Source organism: Carcharodon carcharias, chromosome 10 (assembly GCF_017639515.1).
Source record: "Carcharodon carcharias isolate sCarCar2 chromosome 10, sCarCar2.pri, whole genome shotgun sequence".
Lineage (NCBI taxonomy): Eukaryota > Metazoa > Chordata > Chondrichthyes > Lamniformes > Lamnidae > Carcharodon > Carcharodon carcharias.
This window is the reverse complement of record NC_054476.1, coordinates 36,658,917-36,674,581: the sequence shown is the minus strand read 5'-3', so window position 1 is coordinate 36,674,581 and position 15,665 is coordinate 36,658,917. Positions and strand designations below refer to the sequence as shown.

Sequence of the window (15,665 nt, the reverse complement as noted above, 5' to 3'; positions counted from 1 at the left end):
GTGTGTCAGTATTCACAAGCGCTCCCCGGGGTGGTGTGTCACTATTTACAGTTGGATCCCAGGAGTGTGTCGCTTTTTACAGGGGTCCCCAGGAGTGTGTCAGTATTTACTGTGTGTCCCCGGGAGTGTCAGTGCTTATAGTGTGTTCCCGAAAATGTGTCAGTATTTACAGTGGGTCCCCGGAGTGTGTCAGTATTTACAGTGTGTTCCCAGAGTGTGTCAGCATCTACAGTGGGTTCCTGGGAGTGTGTCAGTATTCACAAGCGCTCCCCGGGGTGATGTGTCACTATTTACAGTCGGTTCCCAGGGTGTGTCAGTATTTACAGTGGATTCCTGGGAGTGTGTCAGTCTTTACAGTGGGTCCCCAGGAGTGTGTCAGTATTTGCACCGGGTCCCCGGGAGTGTGTCAGTATTTACAGTATACCCCCAGGAGTGTGTCAGTATTTACAGTGGGTCCCCGGGAGTGTGTCAGTATTTATAATGGGTCCCCGGGAGTGTGCCAGCATTTACAGTGCATCTCTGGGAGTGTGTCAGTATTTACAGTGGGTCCCCTGGAGTGTGGCAGCATTCACAGGCACTCCCTGGGGTAGTGTGTCGGTATTTACAGTGGGTCCCGGGGAGTGTGTCACTATTTACAGTGGGTTCCCAGAGTGTGTCGGTATTTACAGTGGGTCCCCGGGAGTGTGTCAGTATTTACAGTGGGGCCCCAGGAGTGTGTCAACATTTACAGTGGGTCTCTGGGAATGTGTCAGTATTTATTGGGACTCCAGGATTGTGTCATTAGTCCTTCTCAAAGAAATGTTTTTGTATTTCCTCCCCCACTCCATCCAACATTACTGTTTTAGTTTGTAACAAATGTGTTGTAGACTTGGAGTCATTTAGACAGTTATGCTGATTGGGTGGGATGAAGTAAGGGTGGGAGGATGCTTGTGTGTAGCATAAACAATGACCTGTTTACAGTGGTGTAAAATTCTTTGTAATTCTATGATTTTAAGTTCTGAGTCAAGGCATGGTCAGAGATCAGAAGCCCGTGATCCACTCTGTTGCAAAAACATCATAGACAGTACTTACTCCATGACCGCTGTTATGAAGCAGGTCATGACCAACAAAAGGGCTATTCAGAAGCAGGGGACTGTGACACCAGCACTTCATAAATCAACTGCTGGCTGTAGCAGGAGGTAAAATAACTTTGAGCTGAAATTTAAGCATTTTTCTCAATCTGATTGTGTTTCACACACCTCCCTCCTATTCAGAATCCCTGACCAAACATGCCCTCAAGAGTCTTACAGTCATCCTGAAAACTCAACTCTCAACAGCTGCTGCCTTCTACTTTGTGAGTTAGCGTTGCCCAAGTCACCACAGAACTATTTGTGCACTGAATAGGTTTGTCAACCTTCTATGAATGAAAGGTTAATCTTTTGGACACTGTGGTGAGTAACACCCAGGAAATTAATCATAGTGACTTAAAGATAATTGTGTGTGCGTGTTTTTTTTAGCTGTATTTGAATGCTTTTGTTTATCAGTTAGAAAAATATTGGAAATTGGGGAACAATAGCTGTTTGACCAGGAGGTGCCAGGTGGAGGGAGTGGAAAGTGATGGGCCAAGGCCCACAAAGCGACAGCTCAGGTACAATCACATCAAGAGATCCCTAGCATCTGGCTTCATGGACAATCAACCACAACCTGGGAAAAGACAAATTTCTTATCCTTTTGGCTTCAGGGAACTGGTTGTCGTGATGAAAAAAACAGAGTTTTAAAATATACTGATATATGTTCCAATGGTTGGAAAATTGAAATAAGTTATTGGCAAATGAAAAGACTTGACACAGGACAGAGATACAGAAAGACGACTTAGGAGCCAAAGATCTACCTTTGGGCAGAGTACATATGATGATGATGTTATTCTAAACTTTAAAGACAGCAGAATAGCTACAAGAAATACACAAAAAATCAGGGGTATATTCAGAATAGTAACAGTTTAAAGTATTTTGGTCAAAATTCTGCTTCTTCATTTAGCATTGGGGGAGTCACCCATGGCTCTGTGGATAACTCTCTTGGAATCTGAAAGCTGTGGTTAAAGTGTCACTCTTGTGACTTAAGCACATAAGTTTTCATTATCAGGGCTACCATTTCAGCAGGTCATGCCTGGTTTAGCCAACGCTACCCATTTTTTTTTATTTAATAAGTTATGTCGCTGTTGTATCTGGGGCATTGCTGTGTGCAAATTGGCTGCTGCAATTCCTTTCATTACGGTGACCTAACTTCAAAAATATCAAACTGGCTGTAAAGCACTCTGGGGCATCTCACAGGTGTGAAAGGCACTATATAAATGCAAGTCTCTTTTTTCTTTCAATGCATCTTAAATTGGCAAGTAATGAAGGAAAGGTCTACTCCAAACCATTCCAAAACTACTGTTTCAGCTTATCCCTAGCTGGCAGTCCAAGAGTGACAGTCATTATTGCTGCATCTGAATAAACACTCCAAATGATCTGGTAATAACTGGCTGCTTTTATTTTCAGACCCTCGAGAGAAATCTATCAAACAATAATAAAACAATACTAGAGAATAATGCTTAGTCCCATCAGGTGGCCACCTAGTGTTCAGAGAACAATATGCAAGGATTGTGACACTGAACCACTGAAGTTAGCCATTTGCAATCAGTGTAAATTTTGGGTTCTTACACTCCACTGATGTACAGCTGGTCACATTTAAAAAGAGAGAATTATGTTTCACAGTGTTGCGCAGTAGGAGGTGCTCAGTCTGAGGTTAAGGTTCAAGCATAGGCTGAGAGCAGAATCAACAGATGTTGTTTTGCTCTGGCCCAGTCTCAGTGCTGCAGCATCTTACCCAGAAACACTAACTGCTGAAACCAGGGGAAAAATAAATAATCGGAAGAGTCATATACACCTTCAGAGAGATTCCTTGCCTTAGTGAAAACCTCATCTGAAGGATGAAAGGTTCAAACCCAGCTTGTTATGTTGAAGTATATCTGGGTATTTGCTCCTTCTTTCTTTTCACTCAGCATTACACAAGCTTTAAGGTATGGAGATTGCACTGATATTTCCAGTGAAAGCTCTACCCACACTGTCTGAGGAAAACATTTTGCTGAAATTCTCTACACCAGGATTTTTTTTGAAATGTTCTTTCAGGGGATGTGGGCATCCCTGACTTGGCCAGCATTTATTGCCCATCCCTAATTGTCCTTGTTCAGAGGGCATTTAGGAGTCAACCGCACTGCTGTGGGTCTGGAGTGACATGTAGGCCAGACTGGGTAAGGATGGCAGATTTCCTTCTCTAAAGGATAATGGTGAACCAGATGGGTTTTTACGACAATTGTTTCATGGCCACCATTAAACTTTTAATTCCAGATTTTTATTGAATTCAAATTCCACCATCTGCCATGGTGATTCGAATGCTTTGAGGACCCGGGTCCCCAGATGTGTGAAAGCTGTGGACGCTAAGGTGCAGTGCCTAGAACTGAACACAGTTACTCCAGATGGGGTCTGACCAAGGCTGTACAACTGAAACATCACTTTGTACACCAACCCCTGGGATAAGGACCAACATTCCAGTAGCCTTTTTGATTACTTACTGTACCTGTGAACTAACTTTTAGTGATTTGGATAGTTAGATAACCAAATTCCTTTGCACTGCTGCAGCTCCTAGTCACTCATAACTAAGAATATATTCCAAGAGAGCTGCATTGACTGAATACAGTAGCACTCCAGAAACAATTCCCTGCTTGCTTTGAGCTCCACAGCAAAACAGCCGAGAGACAACAGGTTAGGCCTCCATCCCGTCTCAATCACTAACACCTAGTTAAAGACTCTGACATTGTGCATGACATCAAAGTAATAATTTAACAAGATGCCCAAGGAATTAGTTGATTTAGTAGAGGTGCTCAAAAACATGAAGAGTAAATGAGGACAGCTGTTTCCACTGGCAGGGGTGTCAGTAACCAGAGGACACAGGTTGAAGAGCCAGTGAGGAAATGAGGAGAATTTTTTTTGCTGATGGCAGAGTGAACATCCGCTAACTGGGGAACTTAATGAAGGCAGCCTTGGAAAGCAGGTGCGGGCTGTTGTGGTGGGGGGGGGGCATTGAAAGCAGAAGCTCCATGGTCCAAAGAGGGGGCCACAGGTTGGAAAGTGTGTCCCTTCTGACCATCAACCCCCTGAATGTTACTTTTTGGACTTTCCAGTCAGAGGCTCAAGGTCTCCTGCCTACTTCAGCAAAAACCACCTCTCCTGGTGGTACAACTGGGGCTTCAGGCCTGCGGGCCCTGTCATTGGGCTGGCAGCATCAGGAGCCCATCCACTGTCCTTAATTGGACGGTGGACATACAGGCAGATAAAATTGGCAAGCAGGTCCCACTGCCAGAAAGTGCAACCTCAGGGCCTGCTCTTTGTCCCTATATCGATATACTGAAGACAAAAGTAAAAATTCAGGCCAATGTTTCAGGTCTTATCAGAACTAGAAAAGTTAGAAATTTGAGTAAGTGAAGGCGGGGAGTTGGGAAAAAGAATAGAGGGAAGGTGCGTCATAGGGCGAAAGACTGGAGAGATTAAATGTCAAAAGGTTTTGTGGTGCAAAGCCAAAGGGAATGATAATGGGACAACAAAAGAGACAAAAGATGTGCCTAGAGGAGGTATGAATGGCAGAATCCTGAATAGCTGCCATTCGAATGAAAGGAAAAGGAAATAAGAGCGAACCAAGAGAAAAAAAAAAGCAGCAAAGAAAATGGAAACTAATTGCGAACAAAAGTTATGGTGTATAATAAACTCTGAGAGGGTAGAGGCTCAGTTTAACATCTGATTGTGCAGTATTCCCTCAGAGCTACACTGGGCGGGTTGTTCAAGACTCTGAAGTGGGACTTGAACCTACAACCCTCTGAATCAGAGGTGAGCACCATCCACTGAGTCACAGCTGATAGCTACAGCACTCATACACAGTGCATCCACTGCATCAGAGGATGTGTGAATTGTATAAGTTTTTTTTTTAAATCTGTGAAAGCTGGCTTGTCGAAATGCCTATCTGATAAATTCACTGTCCCTGGTTTGGAAGAACATTGTTAGTTTCATGGTCTGGCATAGTAGGTTATGTGTCTGCAATGTCCTTTGGAAAGTTTGAAGGTTGACATTCTACCGTAATCGTCTTTCTGAAGTAACAATACTGTTTGGCTTTATGGTGAAACTACCTATTGACCTGCGGCCATTATCTGGTATAGTATATTCTGGCCTTGGCTTCTTAATTTTCTGAAAAATTAACTTCCAACTTGCAAACTTAGCCCACCAAACAGCAATTGAACAATCATAAGCTCAGGTAGGGAGTTTAATTAGATCTTAAAGGGACAGACGATTTTAAACACAATCACATTTTAGGACCAAAATAATTCAACGAGTGCCGTCTGATCATTGAATCCTAGAACCTTATAGCACAGGAGACTATTTGTCTCATCATGCCTGTACTACCTCTTTAAAGGAGCTATCCAATTAGCTCTGCACCAGCATTTTCTCCATCACCCTGGTTTCTTTAAGCGCATGACCAATTTGCCTTCCATCACAGTTTCAGGCAGTGTCTCAGATCTTAACTGTTCTCTTTATGGAATAATTTTCCTCATTTCCCTTTAATTCTTTAACCAATTTATTTTACAATTCTGACCTTCTCACAACACTTTTAACTTAAGTTCATTAAAGTCAGTTTCTTTGAGTAGGATGAATCTCTCAGGAAGTTAACAAGTACTGTAAGGGAAAGTTGAAAAGAACTTTGAACTGACACATTGCCTTACCCAAAGTAATTTCCATCTGCTCAACAGGGGCAGGTCCCAATGATTCCTTAAATGGAATAATGTGCCACAGAACTAATGATGAGGCTTTAGTTAACAGCATAAATGCACCAAAACCACATTAAAAGCCCACCACAATGCAAGAGGTCTTTCATTTCAAGCTAAGCTCAATAGTTAGATGTATAAAAATAAGATAATGCAGAAGGAGAAAAACGCTGCACATTATCAATAATAAATACTTAACAATGAAAGATTGAATTGATCCACAACAGATCCTTAGATCTTATTGGCTTTACACACTCTAATAGCCTGCAAGACTTTGGGAAGAAATAGCCTTTTAAAGATTTTCCTGATTCTTTTTCCAGGTGAGGTAATAATCTAAATAGATAAAAACAAAAAAACTGTGGATGCTGGAAATCCAAAACAAAAACAGAATTACCTGGAAAAACTCAGCAGGTCTGGCAGCATTGGCAGAGAAGAAAAGAGTTGACATTTCGAGTCCTCATGACGTTCTGTTGAAGGGTTATGAGGACTAGAAACGACAACTCTTTTCTTCTCCGCCGATGCTGCCAGACCTGCTGAGTTTTTCCAGGTAATTCTGTTTTTGTTGAGGTAATAATCTTGCCTGCTTCACAGAGTCCAGTTATCAACTCCACAAACTGTAACAAGAACATGAAAAACTGAACCATGGCTGAATGCCTATCATCCACTATTTTTAAGTCACAATTATTCTGACTATCTAAAATCATATAAAAAGGAACACAGATCTTCCCTTCTTTGATGAGATTTATTTTGGTTCTCAGGTCAACATAAAATATTGCATCACCCAATTTACTTGCAGCAGCAGAAAATATCTGTTTTTTTTTAATTTTTCATCTGCAAGGGCACATTTAAGCACACACGCACACCAACGTGCAAATACACTACCCCCCATAGACGCCCATGCAATTTTGTGTGCACACAAGTGCTTGCACATGCACAGGATGTATGTTGCAGGGTTGAAGCGAAACCATAGTTCCCTCTGAATAATGTAACTGACACAGCATAAACAACTATACTCTGAGCATTTGGGTGTACAGCACTCGAGGGTCTCAAGACTACCGTTCAGACTGAAGCAGGAAACCTGCGGGCAATAAAGGTCTAGGGCTGATTCCGCGCTGCATTCCAAATATTTGAACTGTTCCTGCATTATCCTTGCAGACGGTCTGGCTGTATTTAAAAGGTCACTCAAGGTCCGTCTGGTCACATTCCTTAGGGTTTCATTGAAAAAAATGGAGCACAGGGATAACGTCCCACCTTTAGCACATAGCTACATATTTTCACTTGTGAGTCAAGAGACTTGCCAAAGGAGTGCTAACGTGTCACACTCAGCTTTGCCATTTTGTTTAACAATTTTAAATGAAATAACCAGGGACCAGGGATAATAAATGTTCAGTGATTGAGGGAAATCTGTATGGTTCATCTTAATTTTTGGGCTGCAAAGCTGATGAGAGATGATGCTTTGTAAAATATTGCTACTGTTGGCATTTTGCCACCTTATAATTAATCAAACATCACATACCACACGTGAGAATAGAATGTTAACGTGCGCTGCTTAAACTGCCCACACTTGCCACCAAAAATTGAACTGTTTAATCAAAATTACTCCCACGCATTAAGTCCATTATCTTTCACAAGATTATTGTGCTGTTTGTAAAATCTTACTCTGCAGAAGTTACAAAAAGACCACTTTGAACTGCAACAGACGGATGGTGGTGCAGGAATTGCTGGAAGACTTGTGTTTGTGCACTGAGGGCTCTTACAAAACACTTTGGAAACGTGACTCACAAAAGCATCAGCCTGCTGAGGGGTTTGGACCTGTGAAATCAGTGCGCCAGTGGAATTATACACCCAGTGCCTGGTTCCAGCATCTCCGTGTCATTGTGTCTTCAATATCCACCCCGCTTCTCTTCCATTCCATTCCCCTCCCCAGTGTCCAGGACTTGACAGTGCATCACTTCCCTTTTCGGTCAACAAGACGGATAGCAATTAAACCCACACACAAATCCAGCAGCACACACAGATGAGTGCATTTACCATGCAATCCATTCCTTTCTTTGAAAGAGGCACTCAAGCTGCTTTCTGCTCCCAGTTTCTTTCTCATTTTTCTTGTTCTAACCTGTTTATAGTGCAGAGCAGATGCAACATCTTTGCTCTATTGGAATGCAGACAGTAATTGAAAGTGTAATCTGTGCGTCACTCGCAAGCAAATCTGTGCAGTGTTTTAATACAATTTCTAGGCAGCAATGTAAAGCGTCTTGAGTTCCACTACAGGTAAGTGAGATGCACCCGTTATAATCATGATTGAAATTGCTTTATGCAGCCCTCGAAGGCTAATCTATCATTCAGAGAGGGTTGTTGGGAGCTCTAAATTTTCTTCATTAGCCTTACACACCCACAGTATTTATCAGGGATGGTGAAATGATCCATCAGAATAATTTTACAAACATTCTAAGGGTTCTCAAAACGCCAAAGAGAATGGACTGCACCCTGTGCATTAAAGTTTGCTGCATTGATAATATCCATTGTAATTTATATCTGGGGGTGAGGGTTTATAGCTGTCTACATATAACCTGCTTAACCATTCTTTCCTGGTACTGATGTCTATGGCTGTGATGCAAAATATGTTGAGCTGCAGCTAATGAAGGGAGTGATGAATAAATCCCATGGGCTCTTTTTGGTTTTGAATAAAGGGCTTACTTACTTAAAGCTGTTTCAGTCACAGATTCTCCGTCTTCCTTCTAATCCCTGACAGTACTTTGGGGTGATGGGCAAATCATTCTAGTCTTTCTTAAAGCCACATCAAGCATAGAATGATATGGAACAGAAGGAAGCCATTCAGCCCATCATGCCTGTACTAGTTCTTTGAAAGAACAATCCAGTTAATTCCACTTCCCCAGCTCTTTCCCCATATTGCACAGCACAGCACAGCACAATATTTATCCATTTCCCTTTTATAAGTTATTGTAGAATCTGCTTCCACTGCCCTTTCAGGGACCACATTCCAGGTCACAACAACTCACCATGTAAAAAATCTTTTCCTTGTGTCATCTCTGGTTCTTCTGCCAATCACCATAAATCAGTGTTCTCTGCTTACCTCCTGCCACTGGAAACAGTTCTCTCTTGGTTTACACAACTCTCTCATTGAAAAATGCAACACTTGGTCTTGAACCAAAATCCCACTGTCAATAACTGAGCTTGCTTACTTATTGGGGATCAGGGCCCAGCAAGGATCCAGGAATCACTAACAATTGGCTAGATTCACATGGCTGGAAATGATATATTACCCCTTCGTGGGATGTGGACATCACAGGCAAGGCCACCATTTGTTACCCATTCCTAGCTGCCCTTGAGGAGGTGGGTGAATCATCTTATGGAACACAGTCTGATACAACCGAGAGTATTGCTAAGCCAGCTTTATGATCACTTTTATTGATAACCAGATTCTTTTTATTTCCAGACTTTTTTGATTTTAAGAAAAGCTGAATTCATGGTGGGGATTTGAACTCACTTACTGTGGATTACTAGTCCAGTAACATAACCATTACATTACTATAACCCCAAAGAGTGTTTGCATAAGGCACTGGGGCACTGCCACTGCATCACCCCCCAGCCCCCGCCAGAAGATTGGAGCCCTGCATGGGCCAATTAGGGGGAAGGAGAGGAGTGCATGGGACACAGAAAAATAATCCAAGGCTTTTGTAATGAATTTCTCCCCAAACTTCACTGAACCCAAACTGATCCCTCAAAGTCTGGGTCAATTCAGGAGAGGAAGCATAAAGCCAGGCAGCACTGTGTAGCTAAAATGCTGACAGTTTTCTTGATTTATTATGTTTCTTTGTAACTTCCCCATTGGACACCACTTGCCACTTTTTTGTCAGTCTGTGTAGCTACCCTTACTATAAATTTTTGTAGTCAGCCATGTTCCATTTGAAACAAAAACAAAAGTAGCTGGGAAAACTCAGCAGGTCTAACAGCATCTGCGGAGAAGAAGACAGTTGACGTTTCGAGTCCGTATGACTCTGCATCAGAGTTCATGAGTTCTGATGGAGAGTCATACGGACGCGAAACATCAACTGTGTTCCTCTCCGCAGATGCTGTCAGACCTGCTGAGTTTTTCCAACTATTTTTGTTTTTGTTTCAGATTTCCAGCATCCATAGTATTTTGCTTTTATCTTCATGTTCCAGTTGAGATAGCCAGGCAGTGAAACTGCAGCCTAATCTTTATAGCTTTTAATTACAGAGACACACAATGCAAATATGCACCTCCAAACCCAATAATCACTGTTTCAGAAGTGAAACGCTGTATACTGGAAATCTGAAATAAAAACAGGAAATGCTGGAAATATTCAGCAGATCTGGCAGCATCTGTGGAGAGAGACTCAGGGGGTATTTTATGGAGCGTGCAGGAACAGGAAACATGGCTAATTAGGCAGAAGCCAAAATGTTGATTTTTGGACAAAAGGTTGAGATGCAGATAAGCAGCATATTTGCGGCATATCAAGCCTTATTGTTTTGTTCACAGTAATGTCCCTAACTCTGCTGTAACCATCAATACATGCCAATCACAAGGCACGCCAGTACATTTAGCTTTCTGAATAAACCAGTCAACAAATAATGGTAAATCACACATGAATAAAGTGAAGCCAATGCAAAGTGAAATATTGACAAGTGTAATTTAAATTTGAAAATGCCCTTGCCAGCTTTGTTTTCACAATGCGTCTTATGTTAATTGCAATGGAGTTGGGCAAGAAAGTTAGGGCCATGATGAAGAGACTCCCTGTTTGACCAGGAGGCTCTTTTATAACCCGCCCGTACTTACTGCATTGTCAGCTGACAGTGGGTTTCAGCACTGGAAAGCTTTCCCCGCTGCATGATTGCATGTTTCTCCCATACACTTTAAATTTGAATTGTAATCACTCGGAAACCAGCAAAAAGCAGGAGAGTGGAATTGGCGCGCATTTCCTGTTTCACCATTGGGAACCATGTGCCACAGATAAAATTTTGCCCAGAGTTCTGTTTCTCTCTTTCCACACCTGCTGAGTTTTTCCAGCATTTTCTGTTTCTACGAAGCACAGTTTCAATCTGCTCCTATCTATAGAAGAACAAGTAAATCCCTTGGTAATGCCTACCATCTGCATACAATTAAACACAATTAACATGCAATTAACAAACCATTGATACAAGTTTAAATATAAGTGACTTTGGCTTGGCCTAAATAGCCAAGTGGTTATGGTACTGGGTTTGTAACCCCCAGATCAAGAGTTCAAATCTCACAATGGCAAACTATGAAACAATGTAACTTCATCTGAAACAGATGGAAACAGGTTTACTCAAAAAAAAAAGAGTATCAAGAGTTCAAATCTCACCATGGCAAGCTATGAAACAATGTAACTTCATCTGAATAGGAACAGATGGAAACATGTTTGTACTTGAAAGAGTTATAAGAGACTTTGGCCAATGGGTAGGAGAAAGGTGTGAGGATGTGGGGTTCACTTGCTGCATTAGTGATGGAGGGAGAAACTATGGGCTGGATTTTCACAGCATCATGTCCCAGTATATACTGAATTCCAGACTGATTTTTATAATTTAAAAAACTGACCACAAAAGGATGCAAAACAATAGCTGCCCAAGGATCACCCAGCTTCTCTTGTGTATTGAAACCAGCCCTCTGTCTCAAGAGGGGGCCTTACAGACTGATGTCAATGCTTTTCCTGAAACTAATTCAAAAGGGTATTATCAATTGAATGGGTCTTTCAAATACAAAGATACTGGCAGTCTCAAACTCTCAGGGTGTGAAGTCCACAACACAGGATGTATATTTGACCTAACCACCCACCTGATTAGGAAAAAGGCTTTGAACTTGTACAAGTCACAGGATGAGACAGCTATACTTTGTTTGCTTTTAAAAACACCAGAAGCTGGTGTTTCTACGGATAGAATTCCACTGAAAGTCATTGAACCTGCTGCAAGTCATCCAAACAGCCAAGATAATAAATAACAATACCTTGGAAGTGGGAGGACTGTCCCCCCAACTTGTTCCAATTTCAAGTTCACCTGAGAACAAACCTCCTGGAAATTTGTCTCCAAGAAGCCTCATAGTTTACTAAGAATTCTCTGCTTTATAGGGCCTTCACTTCACCCAAAGCATCAACTTCATCCAAGAAACTACAGGCCTGCCACGAAAGAGACAATGATAATTATAAGTTATAACCATATTGTTCTACCTTCATCAGTATATAATCTTATTGTGTCTTTGAGGCAGCTCAGCGGAATGTCATGTTTTAAATTCTAGGGCAAGTTTGTGATAATAAACTCTTTTATTTTAAACTCACTAAAAGCTTGCTGCTGGAAATTAATTAATTGAGACTCTCACCCTGGGAGTAAGAAGACACATCCCTCTTACAAAAACATACTGAACACAATGGGCAGCAAAAGGAAACACATAAATTCTGTCCCTGACAATGGAATTGGGAAGATTCCGCAGACCTTTAAAAATGGTGGGTGGGACCAATTCCAGGATTCTCAGCCCCATTTCTAGCACCCCAATTTTTGCCAGCACAGGATAATGGTGAGGGCTGGTATGGGTCGTGACGCACCCTTCACTCCCAACCTGGCCGGCTCTATTGCGAGGATAGACATCTCCTAACCATCTGCAATTTTTGTGGAGTCAATCCAGCTTTCCAAGGATTCATGGTTCACGGCCACTCCAAGGCATTGTGAACCATAGTCTGGCTGAAGGAACCTTTGGGAAGGTAAGTTCTAAAATTCTTACACGTGCCCCCCATGCCAAAATAAAAGCAAAAAACTACGGATGCTGGAAATCCAAAACAAAAACAGAAACAGAAATACCTGGAAAAACTCAGCAGGTCTGGCAGCATCGGCGGAGGAGAGCACAGTTGATGTTTTGAGTCCTCATGACGCTTCAACAGTTCTGTTGAAGGATCATGAGGACTCGAAACATCAACTGTGTTCCCCCCATGCCAATCTATGCCCCTGTAACCACCCTCAATGGCTGCTCATACCCTCCATGCTGACTTATGCCACCCATTCCCAATGTCCCCCATATTCTCCATGCCAGCCTATGACACTTCCATGCCCATTCACCCAGTATATGCTATTTGCAGAACCAATAAGCCCTATAGTAACAATGGCATGTGTGGGAAAGCTTTAAAAAAGTCATTCATTCATAACTTTCTTTAAAAAAACTTTTTTCACTACAGCCATGTAAACATGTGAATCATTCCAGACCTTTAAAGGGCTATTAGCAGAGACTAGATGCACTTGATATCTCTTTATCTTGTTAAATAAACATAGTGCAATTGACAAAATGGCTCTAAGAGAAAGAGCTGTCAATCATGCAATGTTGTCCCTTGGGCACAGATGTTTCAACAGACTAATGGATATCTGGGCTCTCAGCACAGAAGGCATAATGAGGGCTTAATATTAAATAAAACAACTGCAGTGAAGTCCCAGAGCACCAAAGGGTGCCTTTTAAGCAGCCCACCTCAGCACTCGGCAACCCCTATGGCTGCCTCTGCACTGTTTCATGGGGGGTGGGGGGGTGGGGGCAGCAGGCCATACTCAAGTTAGCATCGGCCATCACACCCCCACCCAAATAAAAATCTCACCTTTGCAGGCACTTTCTCCCAAGGCGGCCATGCTGAGCCAGTTCCCAACTCCCGTTATCTGACTTTAGGATGAAAATCCAGCCTTATGTCATCATTCAGGATTAGTTTGGAGATGTGGATAGAGGAAATGAGTTGAATGGGATATGAGAACGGGGGCACTGGTGGTTAAACATGATGAGAACTATTTGCCCATATGAAGGGCAAAGGCCAACACGGACTAGCTGAATCAGAATGGCCTGTTTCCCAGCTTCTATGTATTTCTATTAAAAGTTTATTTATATTGATAAAATTACACAATGTTGTTCAAGAAGCAGGGCAGGGGAAGAAAATTCCCAGTGTCCTTAGCCAAGGGAGACAACTAGATTTTCCTGGCCTTCTGTCTTTGACTTCCTAGGGCTTCAAAATAATTCATTGTAAATGGGCATGGCGATCCATTCGAGAGGCTTTGAAGCACATGAGAAATTCTGAATACGAATCAGTGAGTAGCACTCACCAGACAGGAAGATGGTCATAGTTTAAGTCCCACTCCAGAAACCTGAGCATTAAATCCAGGCAGATACTCCAGCGCAGTACTGAGGGAATGCTGCACTGTCAGAGGTGCCATTTTTCAGATGAGGCATTTAACGTTTGTGAAATTTATAAATGCTGATGTTCAGAGGGACTTGGACACACTCATACAAGGAACAGAGAAATTAGAATGCAGGTAGAGAAAGCAATTAGGAAGCCAGCCAGCATGCTGGCCTTTATTGTGATGGCATTGGAGTATAAGAATAAAGAAATATTGCTACAATTGCCAGGTCTTTGTTGAGATCACACATGGGGTGCTGTTCACAGTTTTGGTCTCCATATTGAAAGGCAGAACCAGCTTGAGGGGCCATATGGCCTATTCCAGCTCCTATTTCTTATACATAGAGCCAGGTCTGACAGTGACAAAAATTGATTAAAAGCCTTGTATCCACCAATATTGCTTGGCCATCATTGAGAGTGGTCTGCAGCCTCTAAACCTCTGGGGCTTCTTCTAGTCTGCATTGAGGCTCTCAACAATCAGCTACTTGTGAGATGAAATGTTTGGGATAAATAATATATGTGTCTATTGGATATGCTTAAGCAGCAACACTAATGATTCTCTGCTACAAGATCATAAAAGGTCTTTTCACTGTTCTAATACCTTCATCTCCTTCAGTTAAATCAATATTGTGATAAGCTTTCAAACTCCAAGCCCATTTACTCAGAGTTTAGATACGTTTGTTATTAATTCGACCAGTGTGCTCAAACAGATGTAGTTTGCTTTTGAAGGATTGGTTTTATGTTTGATTCTATTCCACGGGATTCTAACCCTCTAGCTCCCCACCCCCCAACCCTGGGCTGAGTTAGAACATTAGGGGACATTTGGAACATTCCCTGGGCTAGAATCACGCTTTCCACCCAGGGTCACTTGCTCGTTATCAAATCTCACAGTCTGTGTCAGATTTATCAATTCTGTGCTAAAAGAAACACCCAATGTCCATCATCAGGTTGATTTATAGCTCTTCACTCACAGCTGGGACTGGCATTTCAGCTGTTTGATGACAAAATTTGACAAATAAAACCCCCTAGAGGGGCTGAGGGAGGAGAGCAAAGGGGTCAATAAACTGCTTTGCCTGAATCCTTTCAATATACAACCAGGAGCAGCTATCAAAAGGCTGGTGGGGAGGAACAAACAAACTTTCACTTTTTCATTTACCTGTCGACTGGATGATCTAAGACTGGGAACCTGGGGCATTAAAGGAGAAGACTGATGGGGCAATAGAGGGAAAGCCTGATGGGGCATTGAAGGAGTTAGACAGATGGGCATCAGAGGCTCTGCCTGATGGGGCATTAGGAGAGACTGATGGGCATTAGGGGACAGATGGATGGAGCATTAAAGGAACAGACTAAAGGGGCATACGAGGGACAAACTGAAGGGGTAATGGGGACAGACTGATGGGGCAATAGGGTTACACACTGAAGGGGCATTAGAGAGACAACCTGATGGGGCATTAAGGGGACAGACTGATGGGGCATTGAGGGTACAGACTGAAGGGGCATTAGAGAGACAACCTGATGGGGCATTAAGGGGACAGACTGATGGGGCATTAGGGGTACAGACGGAAGGAGCATTAGAAACAACCTGATGGGGCATTAGGGGGGCAGACTGATGGGGCATTAGGGGTACAGACAGAAGGGGCATT

The 15,665-nt window shown here is 42.4% G+C and overlaps 1 protein-coding gene across 1 annotated transcript in view; it reads right to left on the bottom strand.

Annotated features, from left to right (window-relative positions):
* Window positions 1–15,665, bottom strand: part of galnt18b (UDP-N-acetyl-alpha-D-galactosamine:polypeptide N-acetylgalactosaminyltransferase 18b) — a 321,574-nt gene that overhangs the window by 304,837 nt on the left and 1,072 nt on the right. The window lies entirely within an intron of this gene.